Source organism: Panthera tigris, chromosome B3, assembly GCF_018350195.1.
Source record: "Panthera tigris isolate Pti1 chromosome B3, P.tigris_Pti1_mat1.1, whole genome shotgun sequence".
NCBI classification, from domain to species: Eukaryota; Metazoa; Chordata; class Mammalia; order Carnivora; family Felidae; genus Panthera; species Panthera tigris.
This window is the reverse complement of record NC_056665.1, coordinates 114,701,218-114,717,070: the sequence shown is the minus strand read 5'-3', so window position 1 is coordinate 114,717,070 and position 15,853 is coordinate 114,701,218. Positions and strand designations below refer to the sequence as shown.

The window sequence follows — 15,853 nt, the reverse complement described above, 5'->3', positions numbered from 1 at the left end:
ACTTTTTAAAGGAACATGTCAAGGAAGGACAGCCCACGAAAGACACTCCAAAAGTACGAGAAAACCAGGGCCTATGCATCAAAATGTCAAGGGAGGGAGAGATTCAAGGAGGATGTAGGAGGAGTTGGCAGTGAAGGTCCACTAAGATGAAGACTGGTCTTGTCACAAGATGCTTGGTGACTTCATCAAGAGTAGTTTCATTAGAGTGGTGAGGGCAGATCATGCTGATCTTAACATGAATTCAAAGTGACAAAGTGGACACAATAAGGGCAAAAATATTTGAGTGAAGAGCTGGAAAAGAAGGGAGAAGAAAGACTGGAGGACAGCTAGAAGGAATTTATATCTTTTAAGCTGTACCTTCTCAGTTAGCCCAAGGATTTTAGTTAAAATTCCTGAACTGCCCAGACAGCTTGGAGAACTCCCACAGAGAGGGTCTCTGAACTAACACTCCCGCATGCCATGATTGGCCAAAGCTAGGGAGACACTGGGGATGAATATTAAAGAGCTGCCTGCTTCCTTAATGTTCAACTGCAACAAAAGAGCCTCTCCACTTCTACCCCAAAACTGCTACATCTGTAAGATTCGTGAGAGAAACAGTCTACCTAGTAGCTGAGTCAGAAGCAACCTTTCCTAGTGTCTCTCAGGCCTTAAGATTCTGCATAAATATGGTCCCACTTTCTGCCATTTTCCTCTTTTCTACTCACATGCCACCTGAGTATTTTCCCCTGAGGTTCTGGTGCAGGCTCAGGATTCTAGGAACATGTTCTTCACTTCCATCTACTAAAGCTTAACAGCCCCAATCAGGTACACACTTAAGCTGTACAAGACTCCAAATGTTCTCCATCTTGCGTAAATTCCAAGAAGCCTCTGAATCTATAACCAAACCATGACTCTTCCTGTCCTCTCCCTCACAAATTACCCAAACTTCCTGTAAGCTGTCAAGGTTAGACTGTGAGGTTCCAAGCAAAAACAAGAAGCAGGAACCTGCCTACTGTTCCTTCCCCTTTGATTAGTCCCACACCCCTGCCCCCACCTATACCCTCCACCAAGGCCTATAAGCTCCAGTTCTAGCTCCAGCCATACTTCTGGTTCTCTACATGCGGAGCTCTAAATCACAGCCCGAGAAGAAAGGAATCTAATTCACAACAGATATTTCCTCAAATCTCCAAACACAGACTCCAAAAGTAATCTCAAATTAGTCAAAATTCAGGCAGAGGTACCAAACAAAGAACTTCATAAAGTCCAGGTTACATCCTGGAAGATGTTAAGAGGGATTATGATAAACACAGCAGACAGAAAGAAATATCGTAAATTAATGAGGGAGGGAATCTGGTATTTCCCTCCAGACAGGCATCTGGACTCATTCCTAACAAATATCTTTCTTAAGGAACTTACTGACTTCATTCAACACCTATATTGGGTACCTACATATTCTAGACTCCATGAAAGGCACAAAGATGGGGAAAAGCATATGCCCTAAAAGAGATAACAGTCTACTGGGGGAGGTAAGACACATACAGAGGTAGAAAGTGAGAACACATAGGCGATATACAGCCCAAATGTCAAAAACAAAACACAGAAGTAAGCTGGAGCCCAGAAGAGGGAAATGAAACTGTTAGTTACAGGATCAATCAATGTGGATTTTAGAGTTACACAAAAGTGAGTTCAAATCCTGATTCTGCCTCTTGCTTCTTACAGGTCCTAGGGGTACCACTTTACTGTTGTGAGTCTCTATTTTGTCATATAGAAAATGGGGAAAACAACACCGAATGCTTCACAGAATTTCAAAGAGTCCATGATTCACACATATAGGATCTGGCACAGAGTAAGCCTAAGTAAGATGGAAGAGCCACTGAACACAGAGAGTTAAAACTCCTCCCTTCCCCACACAAGGCTCTCTGGAGATGGCTATCTGGCTAACTCATGCATACACGGCTGGGCACCTACTGTTTGTTCATGGATTGTGCCTATTAGTTCAACTAGCTGCCCAGGTTAAATGGGAGCATGGTCAGGAGGCACAGGAAGGAGGCTCAAAGTGTGTATAGATGTGCATGTTTGTGCCAGGATAACACCTAGAAGCGCACCCCCAGCTTTCTGCTAGAAAGTGCAGCACAGGTAAAATTACAGATTGTGCCATGTATAGCCTAATACTGAACCATGCTATTCTCTGGATGCAGGTGTTCAATAAATGTTTGGCAAACTAACAAGATCTAAATCTGAGTAGAATTTGTCTTGATGGATCCATTTTTCAACAAGCAAACACAGGAGGGAAAAAAATATCCAAGGTTGGAAATTAGTCTGAGGGACTTCTACCTCCAGTCATGATGGAATAACAGAGACTAGATTTACTCTCTTTCCTTAAACAACTAGAAAGCCAGATTTAATATATGAAATAATGGCTTTCAGACATTTAACAATAGGCAGCACAGGGCAGTGATCCTTGAAACGCAGTGAACCCTACTAGTGCCCTAACTCTCTCAGGAGCTTCCAGAACACAAAGCAGAAAGAAGAAACATGAAAGAGTTCAACAATCTCAGAGTTAGAGACAGAGTTGGGAGTGTGGGGAGACCAATGTGGCTAGAATTTGCAGGGCAAAGTAACTAAAAATAAGGAGCCATAAAGAGAAAAAGCCCCAGAGATCTGAAGAGAGAACCCCTTGAAACTTTGGCTGAGTACTCATCTGTGCATGTGTATGAGGAAATTAGCAATGCTGGGGAAAGAATGAACGGAAAGAAGTAGGTGGCATAACCCCCAGAGTTCACACAGAGACAGAAATATTCATGTTCCTACCGGCCAAAGTGGAAAAATGTCCTAACAAACAGGGCATCAGATGGAATCTTCAGAAGGGTTTGGCCTTAGTAATGGGGCCATCCTGGCCCCAGACTAAAGGCTGTTCTGGACCCAATCTAACAAAGCTAAAAAGCAGGCCTTGAAATGAAAGGATCGAACAATTTCCAAGTAACTGAACTGTTTCTGAGAACAAAGCCCAAAAGCATTTAAAGGAATATAAATAGTTCCAGCACCCACAATAATAAAACTCACTATGTCTAGCTTCAAATAAAAAAAATTAACAGGAATGCAAAGAGGCAGAAAAATATGACCATAACTAGAAGAATAATGAAACAAAAGAAACAGGCATAAAACTGACCCAATGACAGTGGAAAAGGATGTTAAAATCTCTATTATAAATATTCTCCATGTGTTCAAGAGAGAAGAGGAAGGCATGAGCATGATGAAAGAAATGGAAGACATAAAAAAGACCCAAACTGAACTTCTAGAAGGAAAATATACAAATATCTGAAAGAAAAAGATATAGGATGGGATTAACAGATTAGATACTGTAGAAGAAAAATTAATGAACTCAAAAACACAGCAATAGAAACTATCCAAAATAATATATATAGAACACAGCAGTGGGACACTATCAAGCAGCCTAACATAGATATGTATCCGTATGTATACAGACTATATAATCACATAACATGTGTGTGTGTGTATTTATTGGGGATGGGGTAGGTAGACACAAAAAAATTTTCAAGAAATGCCAGAAATTTTTCCAAATTTAATGAAAACTATAAACCCACAGGTCCAAGAGCTCATCAAACACCAAGAAGAAGGACAAAAAGAAAACACAAGGCACAACATAATCAAAATGCTGAAACAAGTGATAAAGAGAAAGTTTTGGGGCCCCTGGGTGGCTCAGTCAGTTAGGCAACCGACTCTTGATTTTGGCTCAGGTCATTATCTCACAGTTTGTGGGTTCGAGCCCCACATCGGGCTCTGCACTGACAGAGCAGAGCCTGCTTGGGATTCCCCCCAACCCCTGCCTTTCTCCTGCTTGATGGCTGATTGATTGATAGAGAGATAGACAGATAAGAAAGTGTTAAAAGCAGCCATGGCAGGTAGGGGAATGAGGGACATACTGCGTTCAGAAGAACAAAGAATTTGGGGTGCCCGGGTGGCTCAGTCAGTTAAGCATCCAACTTTGGCTCAGGTCACGATCTCAGGGTCCATGAGTTCGAGCCCCGCGCCGGGCTCTGTGCTGACAGCTCAGAGCCTGGAGCCTGCTTCGGATTCTGTGTCTCCCTCTCTCTCTGCCCCTCCCCTGTTCATGCTTTGTCTCTCTCGGCCTCAAAAATAAATAAACATTAAAAAAAAATTAAAAAAAAAAAGAAGAACAAAGAATTACAGCAGGTTTATTATTAGAAACAATGCAACCCAGGAGGCAATGGAGCATCCAAAAAAGTAATGGGAAAAAAGCAGTCTCGCACTGGTCAAGTTATATTGACTTCATTGAACTATGAGCTTCCCATCACCAATGCTTTTTGTGCCCTGGAGGAACATTTTTCAGGGAGGCCTGTGCTAAGCACAAGATGGGGAGGGAAGGTACTCAGTGGCCTTAAAAACATAAGTATAGTATCCTATGAAAAACGAAAAGAGGTAAAGACTCTTTCTCAGGTTCACAAAGGGGCATTTAACCATGTTTTTTACCTATGTACTCAGAACATGACAGTTCTTACGTAGCCTTATGTCAATATTGCTTAACACAATGGTAAAGATGCAAGAAAGGTCTACCAGAGCATTCATCCCAAGCAAAAGAAAATCAAACTAGAAAGAAAAAGTAAATCTCACTAAGGAATGGGTCACTTTAACAGCATCAGGCCTGAGCAGGCCTCCCTCCCTTCAAGTATACATATGTGCTGGTTAATGTGTCTGATCAGATGAAATGCTTTTTCAGAATGGAAGAATGCTGCTTGAGCAGAAGTAGGTAAGGATAACTAAAGATATGAATGAGAGTTACTAAATTCTTAGCTATGTAATCCTTCCCAGAGCAGCAAAATCCCCTCATTAAGTACCCTGGGCTGGCACCACATTCCTCAGAGTCCAGCCTGCAGCCCTACATCTTGGAGGGACCACTACGATGGCAATTTATCTGACCCATGCATTGGCTGGTCTGGTCTCCCCACTAAACTGTAAACTAAACTGTAAGTGCACAGGAAGGGTGGGTCCCCTTTTATGCTTTCTTTGTAACACAGAGACCAACATACACTAAAAAAAAACCACTGTAGGTGCCCAAGGGGACCCTCCTCCCCAAAATACTTAGTGCCTGAACTAGAGGTTCTAAACTGGGGGCAATCTTACCCCCCTCCGAGGGTATGTGACAATATCTAGAGGCATTTTTGACTGTTATAACTTGGGGGTAAGGGGATGCTACTGGCATCTAGTGGGTAGAGGCCAGGGATGCCACTTCAACATCCTATGATGTTTAGCAAAGAATTAAAGAAAACAAAGAATTACGTGGCCCGAAATGTCAACAGTGCTGCAGCTGAGAAGCCTGGCCTAAGTGAGTGAATGCTGAGCTGTAGCAGATGCCAGCAGACCTGCCTTAGTTGTGCATGTAGTGTAAAATTCCCTCACACCACTACAAAGCCTCTTGTCTTAACACCTGTCCCCAGAACAACATTTTGATCCTCCCACAGTCCCTAACTTGGGCTTACAGTGCCTCAGAAAGAAGAGCTTAGGAGTCCAGACATCTGGCTTTTAACTCCAGCTCTGCCACTAGCTAATTCTGAACATGTCACAAAACTTTTCTTGGGCGCATTTCCTCCTCAGTAAAATAGAGGGACTGGAAAAGATAATTTAAGAGTTCTTTCAGCTCTAAAATTCTATTTGAAATGCTAGGTTCAGCCTTACCTATTTATAATGAGCCGAAGAGAAAGGGGAAAGATCCAGTCTTATTGTGAGTATGCACACCCACCCTCGAAGGACAGAGGTTCTTATACTGTGGAAACCAAACTGGGCCAAGGGAAGCTCCAGAGAAGCCAAGAACTCAGGCATGAAGGAGGGAGGGATGTGGAAAAGGGCTCTGTCAACACTGGCTGGAAGGCCAGCTCAGGCCCTCAGGTTTAAAATTGAAAGTCCTTACTAGCCTCCCTCCTGCCTTCCCCAAGTCAATCTTTTTAATCAGTGTTAAGAGGAGGAGGAGGAGGCTTACTATTCAAATTATGGGTCTTTGAACAGCAGCACTGGTGGAATCTCAGCCTCTATCCCTGATCTCCTGAATCATAATCTGCATTGTAATAAAGTTCCGCAGGTGATTCCTTCACTTGTTAAAGTTTGAGAAGTCCTAGTTTACGGTATATTACCCTTCTGTTCTCTGCTCTGTCACCTCTTCACTTGGTAAAGACGACTTTAAAACTCTGTCCACATTCCCTCCTAATGCCTCCTCCTGGCACAGCTTGTGCACATGTGTGCATACACACACACACACACACACACACACACACACACACACACACACAACCAGTTCTGAACGTCCAAACCCAGAGTCATCAAGAGTGATGAGGATAGGTTACTTTCTCTTTGCCTCTTTCTTATGTCCACACAAGGCCAGAAAGAGGCAAGGCTTACAGCACAAGCAAAATTAGAGCTTTTGCAAGTGACTCAGCCCACCCCTGCTGTTCAAAGATTCCCTGGGAAGAGGGATGGAAAACAGGGTGGTGAATCCAAAGGTACAAACTCCAGGGGCACTTGGGTGGCTCAGTCAGTTAAGTTTCCAACTCTTGATTTCAGCTCAGGTCATGATCTCAGGTGGAGCCTGCTTGGGATTTTCTGTCTCCCTCTCTTCTCTCTGCCCCTCCCCTGCTCACTCTCTCTCTCTCCCTCTCTCAAAAGTAATTTTAAAAACATTTGGAAAAAAGCAAAAACAAAGGTAAGAGTCTCCTCATTTACATCTGAACACAGGCCAACAGGAGTCCAAGGTTTCATTTCTAAAGTTTGTTTTTTGTTTTCTTTTCTTAAAAATTTTTAACATTTATTTATTTATTTTTTGAGAAAGAGAGAGAGAGCGAGAGAGAGCGAGCGAGCATGTGTCGGGGAGGGGCAGTGAGAGAGAGGGAGTCACAGAATCCGAAGTAGGCTCCAGGCTCTGACCTGTCAGCACAGAGCCCAACACAGGGCTCGAACACACGAACTGTGAGATCATGACCTGAGCCCAAGTCGGATGCTTAACTGACTGAGCCATCCAGGCCCCCCTTTTTTGCTTTTTTCTTTTTGCTGCTGCTGTCTCATATTACATAAAGATTCTTGGGGGCTCGGGCTAAAGGGCAAGGCACACACACAGAATAAACAGAAACACAGCAAGGGTTCTCCCAGCAGAGTGGTGGGGGCAGCAGCTGGAACAAAAGCAAGACCTCGATGAAGAGTAGTATAACAGAGAGCTTGAACAGAAGACAGAGTGTAGAGAGAAGGGGGGCTGGACTCGGCCATGTAGTCAGTGCAGCGAAGGAGATTAGGTTGCTGCGCACCCCTCACCCCACCCCCTGTCACCGGCAGCAGATGGCCCAGCCCCAGGCAGCTGGCAGAGACAGCAATCTGCACGTGCCTGCTTGCCCCTCCTTCAAGGATGCAGATGGGGAAGAGCAGGACAAAGTCCAGAACCATCCCAGGTCAAAGCAACACCTAGAAGGAGCACCCCCAGGGTGGGGTGGCAACATCACTTAATGCTTTGCTACAGTGAGATGAAACTTCAACTCTCAGCATTATACAAGGTTCTCCTGTATCCACATACAACATCAGAAAGAGAGCTTGGTGAGGTGGGGAAAAGCCCACCTGAGTGCACTGGGTGTGTTGGCCTAGGAGAGGTCATTTTATCATTCAACATTTGTTGGGTATATACCACATTCCAGGCACTGCACCAGCCAACTGAGGCACAGTGGCGAGAGCAGACAGTCTCTGCCCTCAGGAAGCACAAGGAAAAAGACATTAAGACAGTGGGGCTAAGTGCTGAGCACAGAGAGATATGGCAGCACAGAGGAGGGGCACCCCACCAGTATTGGGGCAAGCAGCGGTCTAACACCGACTGTAGGAAGGCACATTCCAGGGAGAGGAGCAACATGTGCAAAAGCCTGGAGGCAAAAAGAGAATGGGGGGGGGGGGCACCTGGGTGGTTCAATCAGTTAAGCGTCCCTCTCTTGCTTTCAGCTCAGATCATGATCTCACGGTTCATGGGACTGAGCCCCGCCAATGGGCTCTGTGCTGGCAGTGTGGAGCCTGCTGGGATTCTCTCTCCCCCCGCCCCTCTCTCTCTCTCTCAAAATAAATAAATAAACATGGGGGGGGGGGAAGAGAGAGAACTGAGAAGTGCAAGTTTTTCTGTCCCAGCCTTTTTTGGCCTCTTGTCACCCTCACCAGGAGCAGACTCATGGGTCCTGGGGATCCTAACACATTATTGTCTGAAGGAACTTGGGGTCCTCTTGTTAAGTCTAATCTACCCATTTTAGGAGGGGAACTGAGGCCTAGAAAGGGGCCATGACTTGCCCGGGGAGATGGCTTGCTGGTGGCTGAACCAGAACTCAGTTCCCCTACCTCTTCACTAAACAGAGTTCTCTCAAATATCCCCCAGTCAGAATCCAACCAATGGGCTCCCACAATACCAACCCAGAAATGTTCCCCACTGTGTGTGCTCTGTCCATTCAGAGCACTCGGGGCTCGGCTCACATCCTGGCCTCTGCCCAATGAGGAAGTTCAGCAGCATCAGCCTCCAGGAACTCCAATGTGGCAGGAGCACCTCAAGAGAAAACAAGAGTGGCTGCCTGCCTCTGCCGGAAAACAGGCAGAGAAGGCACACATAGTAACAATCAAGGTAAGTTGCAGTTTTTGGTGGGTTTTTTTTAGGGGGGTGGTTGTTAGCAAAAATGGGCCCCCCTTTGGAAATGAAGAAGAGTTGTTTGGAAAATTGGAGGAGACTACTGGCCAACACAGAAACAGGAGATGAGTCTGAGTGACTGCCAAACCAGGCAAGTTTAACAAAGACTCTCCTACCCAGGGCTCCTGGGTGGGTCAGTTGATTAAGCATCCAACTCTTGATTTCTGCTCAAGTCATGATATCAGTTTGTGGGTTCAAGCCCCCAAAACTGGGCTCTGAAGTGGCAGTGCAGAGCCTGCTTGGGATTCTTTCTCTCCCTCTCTCTCTGCCCCTTCCCTGCTTGTGCATGTGCTCTTTCTCTCTCAAAGTAAATAAATAAACTTAAAAAAAAAAAAAAAAAAAAAAAAAGGACTCTCCTACCCTTTCCCAGAGGAAGCCCATCCCTCTGGCTGGTCACACTAAATGAGCTGTGAGTAGTAGTCATTTCAGGGAAGCTGAAGGCCTCCCCGTTGGCCTAGCTGTGGTGGATAGGTCATCAGCCAGGGGGCCAAGCCACTGGAACTTCAGGGCACAGCTGCCCTCAGTGTCACCTCAGTATCTGCCTTCAATAACACTTGTTCTATGAAGGTCCCCCAGCCTCCAGCCTGCCACCCACCCACTGTGGATCAGTGTGTGCAGAGTGGAAGTACTTATTAGCTTTTCGAGTGTAACCCTCCATAGAATTTGAATAGAAGGCACAGTTATTCAACTGCAAAGTAGAATTCCTCCTCTTCTAACAAAACAAAGATGCATGCCAAGGACCAGCTAGCTGGTGAAAAGTGTGGAAAGAGGCTAAGCGGCACTAGGGTTATGCCCATTTACTAACCTCATCTAGACCCTGGCAAACCTCACCTCCAAGGCCTTGAAACATCAGTACAATGAAAACATTCTAATGATCAGATCTCTTTCCTGTCCCAAATGTCCTTGGATGCTGCCTCTGAACCCACACCCAAGTACGATCCTGGCCTTGAGTGCCAGTGCCAGCCCAGGACCCCAGGCACAGATATTCAGGGCAAGGATGTGGGCTGCCAGAAAAACTGACTTTCTCAGGAGCTGAAAAGAAATGTTTGGTCTAGTACAACAAAGGGACCGTAACGGGCACCTCATGTCCTAAACTCTTTCATATCTGCTACAAGGAACCTCTGGGTGGAGGGGGGCGGGGGGGGGCATGTGTGTTTTGGGGGGGTCTGTAGCCAGACTTCCTTTTTGTCCACTCAAACAGCAACTCTTAAGAACCTGCCTTCCTGAAAGACAAATGCAGTTTGTTTCCAAACATCACTGAGAGAACTTCTTGTTTTCTCTCTCTGCTTTTTAAAACAGATGAATACTCCCCTAGGGAAAAAGCAGCTGTAAATACAGGAGAGGGTAGAAAAAGAATCCTGCTATGAGTTCCAGAGGAACCATTATACTATTGTAAAAAGCATTCTCAAAAGAAACAATACACCCAATCCAAACAGAAAACATACAACTTCATTCGAAGTACTTCTCTAAAATATAAACTTCGGGCAGATGATTTCTCTATACTCCAAGGCTGTTTCCTCCTCTACTCAACACGAAGACCTTCGCATATAAAGTAAGTTAGTGATTTTCTTCCCAGGAGACTGGGAAAGAACCAGCTCACAGCACAATCAGTGTACCTGCTACCGAATGCCTATCACCACCACCACCACCACCATCAAAGGGCTAAATTTCATTACCAAACTGCTACAGAAATTTAAGCAAATTTAAGCCATTATGTTTTTACGCAGACTGAGACCACGTATTTAATAGCTGAGAACAGAATGGGAAGAAGGAATAAATCGGAGACAGGCAGCCCGGCTTCTGTACTTATTACCTTCCAAAAAGAATAGCAGTTTTCAAAGGCTCAGAATTCTGGGAAATTGCCCACTGGCTTATTATACCCCTCCATCACAACAGTAATGAGGCTGCCACCTCGAAGCCCATTTGCCAAAAATAAAAGATCTAAAGAGGTGTTTCAGAGAAAGTTTGTGAGAAGAAAATTCAAGCTGGTTTTATTTTCATATAAGCTACAATTAAATGGCTTTGCCTTTGCAACCGCACTTCCTACCTAGAATTCCAGTAAGTTTAGATGTACCCTGTAGACTTAAACTGGATTATAGGGAATTCAGCTAGCTAAAACTGGTCCCAGTCCATAGCTGTTATTTACTAGCCTATTTCACAGTCCTGGGTGGGTCTGAGAAATAAACTGGGGATTGAGGAGGGGGTCAGCACTATGCTTACAATTCTGCCCAAATTGGAAAAGGAAGACACTGCTTTCAATTTCACACAAGATTCGAATATTAGCAGAAAAAATGCAACATAACCCTGTAAGCCCCATCAGTGACAAAATATTTATATTTGCAGAATGCATTCATATCCCCAAATTTCCCAGAGAAATCAATACAAATCCCATTAACCACAAATAAATCAAACGCTGAGTCCAACAGGTTTGTTCATTGTTGCCCCTAATTATCTGTTTCCTTAAGCCATAAGCTTCCCTATGGCCCAGCATCTTTTACCCTCCTTTTGGGAAGATTCACCACACAGGCATCTGGCCTCAGAATTCCCCAAGAACCCTGGTGGCCTTCTAGTATGAACACATTTTCCAAGTGAACTAGGATTTCAAGAGAATCTCAGAATGAGACAAACTCTTGGGGGACAAGCCTGACCCTTCTGCCTTTGCCATTTTCTCTCAGGTCTTAGAATCCTAGAACTACTCCTCGATGGTCTTTGGGCCTCCAGTCCCTGCTCTGCTCTAGGCCATCCAGAATTCTGCTAGGAACCACACTCTCAAAACATTGTGAGATCACCTCTCACTTCTAATGGGTTACCTCTGTCTACCCCATGTAGCATCATTTCCTGACAGTCCTCTATATTTTGCTTGTAACATGCACAGAAGGCACAGGCCCCAGCCCATTTGGAACCTTCAAGGGAGTTGGGGAGGCTACAAACCCAGACAGCAAACAATTAAGGTACACAATAAGGCAGGAGTATCTATTGCATTACTCTATGTGGATGCAATAGAATACTAAATCGTGAGGTATGAATATTTAGAAAATAAGAAAGAACAAGCAGCCACTTCTGGTAAATTAAGGACAAAATAATGAAAGCAAACAAAAATCAGAAAGGATCTGAACCAAGACCATCAAAGAGGACCTTTAAAAGGAAGGAAGGGAGATCTGACCTGAAAACTTAGAAAGCTGAATAAATATAGAGAAAGAAAAAGGAAACTGCTGGGGCTGGAAGGCTGAAGTAACCATGATACACTGGGGGGGGTGGAGGAGGTGGGGAAAGGAGGGGGAGAGAGGCCAAGAATCAGGGAAAAACAGAAAAAAAAAATTCCATCTGAGGTCCTCCAGGACATGGGACAATTCTTATGGTTTCTCTAGTATCTATCACCTTGCAGACTCTGGTTATTCCACAGTATTAAGCATTTAGTTGAATACTTACAGTGAAACCAGTCTGTACAGCCATGAAAAACAGAAACTTCTGCTTTGGATGAGTAGGTAGTGGGAGCCAATGAACGTTCTTGAGCAAGAAACATGACCTAAGCCAATTAAACGTTCACTAAAGGCCTACTATGTGAAAGGCACCAGAATACTTAGTGCCAAAGGGCACTGCCACCATGGAAAAGGATGGTAATACTACCTCCCACACACATCAGGCTTCTTTCTCTTACCTAATCACACTTGAGATGAGAACAACGTTCATGGGAGATGAACCTGGCAAGAGAGACTAAAGCAGCCTAAGAGGCTAGACAGGGTGATGTCTGGCCAGTGTGGTGGTGACAGAAACCTACTGAAGAAAGAACTGGCAGGGCCTGTCTACTGACCAGAAAGGAGGGGCTCAGAGAGGGGAGTCATGATGACAAAGAAGTCAGAGCGCAGGAAGACTTGGGTTTCAATTCCCAGATGGTGACATTATTTCAGGCCATGCTTTCGCTCCCCTGACTGCCAAATACTGAGGTCAATCAGCTCAGCCATTCTTCCTGTTTCTGGGAATGGGGGTTACACATTCCATCCTTCCCATCTGCCCACGGTCGTTTAAGCTGGTTGTGATTTCCTGTAATTCCCATTTGCAAGGAGTGAAGGGGATCGATAAGGAGAAGATTTGACAATTCTTTTGACCATCACAACAGTGATAAATATATCTCAATAGTCCTGCACTAAAATTTTACTGGCAGCTTTTATTCTGGGCAGAGGAAAAAAAGGGGGAGGAAGCATTACATTTAAAAAGCCTTGAGACAGTGTTCTCCTCACCCCATGAGTTCTTCTCTGTGGCAGAACCCCCTAGGTGCATTTAGTGAAAAGGAGGGATGAGACAGAGAAGCATCAACCCTGAGAGCCAGTACCATGAGAAAAGAGAGAAGAGGCCCAAGAACCCTCACCACCTGGCTATGTGGAAAATGAGCACAAAATCAGGAGAGCAGGATCAACATAAGCCAGGCCAAAAATGCTTGAACATGCAGCATCACTGGAAAGAAGTAGCTGGCCTTCAACATAACCTCTCTGAAGAGGAGAGGGCACTTAGGGACAAGGGTGTTGCCAAGTGCTTGTCCCAAAGTGGGACTGTCCACTGTAAGGCTGAGCCACAGGAGGGCCACCCTGGCTGCCAGAAATGTGGTCCTTCTCTCCAAGACCCTGCCAACCACTCTGCCATCCCTGACCATCCTAGACAGAAGGAAGGAGCACAGTAAGAGGTGAACAGTGGTGACGGCTGGAAGGGAAATCACAGGTGCTTTTCTCCTTCCGTGACTGCTAGTAACCTGTACATCCTGAACTTTCTTCAAGAAACAAGTATGACTTGAGATTTTTCAAATTTTGAGATGTGTACTTTATAAAGGAAAAGTACAACTTAGCCCTCTTTCCTAACTATTAAACAAGAAAAAAGAGTACAGACTGAAGAACATTTATCAGCCAAAGGAACTTGGTGGATTCTCTGACATTTTCTAAACAAGCACTTCCCTCCCACCAGTGATAGATTCTGACTGCTTGAGCATAGTCATGCTTCACACAGCGACCTCAAACAACTAAAATAAAACTGAGTGTGACCTGAGAATATGTTATGACAAAGCATTTCCCCAGTGCTCTGTTTAGGGTTCCTATAGGTGGCAAAAGGCCTTTTTATAAGCCTATAGCCTGGCTGTGTCAATGGAGAGAGGGATGTTTGTCATATGCCATACTCCCAGGGACACAGACCTTCAGGACAATAATAATACCATCATTAACTGGCACTTGACTGCTTAATCATTGTGCATGGATCCAAGCATTTTCTAATATTTGATATAATCCTCATAACAACCTTAAAAGGTAGGTATTATCTCCATTTTTAGACAAGGCACAGAGAAGTTAAATAACTTGCCCAAGGTCATAGAGTTAGCAATTCATGACACCAAGATTACAAACTAAGCAGTCTCACCTCACAGCACACAATCTTGATAAAGGTTCAAATTTATTCCATGTTAGATGTGTGTGTGTGTGTGTGTGTGGTGTGTGTGTGTGTGTGTGTGTGTGTGTTTGAGAGCGAGGGCGAGAGCAGTGGAGGCGGGGGATGGGGGAGTGGTGAAGAATCCCATCACCCTGAGAATCATGACCTGAGCCGAAATCAAGAGTCAGATGCTTAACTGATTGAGCCACCCACACACCCGTAGTGTAACTCATTTTAAATATTAAAATTATCCTGGATATATTGTGGAATAGGAGGCAAAATTCTCATTCATTATAAGAAGAAAACAGGAAGCCTCGAAGACTGTCCATACTGCTACTTGCAGCTGCATACCCTCTGGAGATGGGCTTGGACTTGGCTTGCAGCTCTGCTTCAGAACCCGAGCAGAGGGAAGCGTTTTCTGTGTGAACGCCAGGACCACACCCACAAGGGAACTGACCCCAAGGTATAAGGTATAAGCACACTTTGAGAAACATTCCTTTGGGGCATTCTAGAAACTTCTGAACCTGCTGGAAATCTGGGAACTAGGTCATTAGATGTTGATGGCTAATTCCCCTGAACTGCTAACGAGACAGGCGCGGCATGTTAAAAGAGCTATTCAAAGAGTGGAGTGGACTGAAACAGGAATTTAGAGACATTAACTCCCAAAGCTCTCTTTACAGACATACATCTAACGGAGAGGTTGCCCTCCCCACGATGTGTATATGTTTGCTCCCAATCTTCCACATCTGAGATAACCTGGCTAGAGGGTGCCTCAAAAAATGAGCTGGATTTCTCTGGAAAATAACTGCTAAAGATGGATACACTGCATATTAGTGGTCAGACTCTGATACCCTTAATGGAAACTTCAACAGAGAAAGGCTGAGGGGAAGAATTCTTTTTTTTTTTTTTTTAAAGTGTGTTCTTTAGAAGTCCCAACGCAAAGCAGCAAACACGCTGCCTGAGTCTTTGCCCTCATTTGTAAATTGAATAAAGACGTATTCACTTTAAGGTTTGCCTCTCTGTGTTTTATTTAGTCTGTCAGTAAGTGCCCATGAGCATATGTAAACTCACTCACCAATTCTGTCCTTCCTCCTTGGCTTAAATTATCTTGAATATTGCATTACTATACAAGAAACATGGCTCCAAGTTCAGAAACAGTTTCGGTAATTTAATTAAGTTGTGTAGAAATCCTAATGCTTTCTTGGGCACCAGGCTGACCTTTCCCTGCTCCTTTCTAGTCTCTGAGGGTAAGTCCTGGCTGCCGCCTCCCTTGGGGTGGGACTCCTCTCTTCCCAGATTTCCACAGGGTCTTAACAGAGGCCACACAGTGCAGTTTATAGTTCAGATTAACTGGCTCTGCCACTTACCAGCCATGCCATCCTAGAAATGTTGTTGTTGTTGTATTTATCCAATTTGGCATTAATTCTTACAACTGTGAAATGGGTATAAGCAACCTACTTCACAGCTGCTGTGAAGATTAGATAAGCTAATACAAATAAAGCACCTAGAACAGTGCCTGACATGTAGAAAGCACTTGATACGTGTTATCTTTTATTATGAGCCTACCTTATAATATTAAGAAGGTTTTACACGAATCTGGAGCTTTATACTTTTCAAGGCAGTCTCAATTCATTATTGCTACAATCAGTCCTCACAGTAACGACTTAAGTTAGACAAGACCGAAAATGTATGGGCATTTCCCGAGATAAGGAAGAGGAACTAGCCTGACCACGGGAGCTC

General features: G+C 44.5%; 1 protein-coding gene across 3 annotated transcripts in view; it reads right to left on the bottom strand.

The window, feature by feature from the left end:
• Positions 1 to 15,853, bottom strand: part of SUSD6 (sushi domain containing 6) — a 97,085-nt gene that overhangs the window by 63,448 nt on the left and 17,784 nt on the right. The window contains exon 1 of one of the 3 annotated variants that reach the window (XM_042989998.1): positions 8,440 to 8,876. The exons of the other annotated variants lie outside the window; for them this stretch is intronic. The gene's annotated coding sequence lies outside the window, so the exon portion shown is untranslated. Of the gene's footprint in view, positions 1 to 8,439; positions 8,877 to 15,853 lie in introns of those variants that run through there. 3 annotated transcript variants of the gene reach the window in all.